The 1988-nt window shown below is 29.8% G+C and overlaps 1 long non-coding RNA gene across 1 annotated transcript in view; it reads left to right on the top strand.

Moving 5' to 3' along the window:
• The first annotated feature begins 875 nt into the window (after positions 1-875).
• The window catches only part of LOC106723677, a 17454-nt gene continuing 16341 nt past the window's right edge, over positions 876-1988 (top strand). The window contains exon 1 of the long non-coding RNA XR_001359379.1: positions 876-886. This is a non-coding gene — a long non-coding RNA (uncharacterized LOC106723677). The remainder of the gene's footprint in view (positions 887-1988) is intronic.

Below are 1988 nucleotides of genomic sequence, written 5' to 3'. Positions count from 1 at the left end.
CATGGTAGTGGTGATTTGGAATCTTGCAAATTAGATTTACTTTCTGTTACTGTTTGTGATCCATGTGTCTCGATATCCCTTTTAGTGAAATGTTATTTAAAAGGTGTTTTTTGATCCTGTTTCAATGTTTAAATTAAATTCATTAACAGCTGTCAAACCCCAAGGAAAAATGTCAACACTAATCAAGACAACATCTGAAGGTGTCATCTTTCCTTCATTTATCTCCTGTCCCCAGAAGGTACAAAGCCATCAAGTAAAAAAATTCCAGGTAATGACGGCTCTTGTCATTCATTAAATGTGATTAGAATGCAGTTGCACAGGCATGAATATTGTTTTAAGCTTCCAATGACACTTGCCTTTATTTTTGAAATAAAAGAATACATATTACAAGCCTTACTTTTACTGTAGGTCTACACATGACAGTGAACGTAGTTTGCTTCCGCCCACAGAGATGCTGTAATTATTTGATTCATTGCATCTGTCACACTGGGGACATTCCATTGTTACCTAAGACTCCTCTGCAGCCTTTCCCAATCAAAGACTAGGGACTTTAAGTAATTGATGATTTTTAGTCCACATTTTTCAGCTTATAAAATGAGAAAAAAGTTAGTAATGGTGATAAATACCTTTGTATATAAATTTATTCATCTGTGAGAAGGAGGGTTTTGCTAACATAAAAGCTTTATTAGAGAACTTTTTCCCATTTGAATTATTCATGTTACTGGAATGCCTAGGTGGCATATTATATAATTATAATGAGGTTATGTATTTATTTTTCTAAGATACTTTCAGCAGAAAAGAATATCAATCACAAGCAAAGAAATGTTGTAAGTATAATTCCCTAGATAATCTTTTTCCTCTTTTTTGAAATAGAGAATAATACTGTGTATATGTATGTATGTATGTATGTGTCTGTATATATATAATTATACACATAAATTATATATTATAAAATTATATACACAATTAACTGAATTTGGCAATAATGGAAAGCTGAGAGAAGACTAAAATGTGTTTATTTATTAAGATGTAATTAATATTAATATACTAAGTCCCTATAATGATAGCATAGTTTCTAAATTTCAAAGGAAGAAGAAATATTTGAGATCATTTTGTTTATTATCCTTGTCTTGCACATGATTATACTGGGTTCTTGAAATGTTAAAGCATTTGCTTCAAATTCATCAACTAATTTTAACAGAGTCAAAAATATAATTCAGACATTCTCTCCTGTAGTCAAGTATTATTCCCAATCAACTCTTTTATTACAATGTTTATTTCTATTATCATTATTTTTAGTGGAAGTAGTCAATGCTTATTGAGTGTTAGCAACATGCCAGACCATTTGCTAAGCTCTTTACATGGATTAGATCCTGAGGTAACATTTATTATTTGCTCTCATGCTCAAATTCGAAAACAGAAGCACAAAGTTATTAAGAATCTTGTCCAAAATCATTGTAAGTTGTATTCTTACAACTTTTGAAATTTATTTCCCATGGTAACTAATTTTACTCTTATGGAAATCCTATTGCATATATAGAGTTGGAATAACTCTATCAAACTATACAAATGATGAAGCCAATTTCCCAAGCAGTTAACTTCTTTTTCTAAGAAAATAAATTTAGTAAGTGGCAAATACAGGAGTTGAGTCAAAGTCTCCAGCACTTGGTCCCTTGCTTTTTGTATTATATTATATCATGGTATTAGGTAAGTTAGATGTTATAAGTATAAACTCTCATTTTGAATAACAGTCTGAAATATTATCTTTTCATAAAATGTTAAAAGAAAGAAAGGTCTTATTTTAGATGGTAAAGCTAAGGCCCAGAAAGATGAATTGTCTCCACTCAACTTGCAGAAGACTAGCAGGATCTAAGACTTCATTAAGAAAAATAAAAAGACTAGTCACAAACAGGAAAAAATATTTTAAAATTTATATCTTATAAAATATGCATATACAGAATGTGTGTATATATAATTTATATTTACAT

This window comes from Myotis brandtii, unplaced genomic scaffold (genome assembly GCF_000412655.1).
Source record: "Myotis brandtii unplaced genomic scaffold, ASM41265v1 scaffold621, whole genome shotgun sequence".
NCBI lineage: Eukaryota > Metazoa > Chordata > Mammalia > Chiroptera > Vespertilionidae > Myotis > Myotis brandtii.
This window is presented reverse-complemented; position numbering and strand designations above follow the sequence as displayed.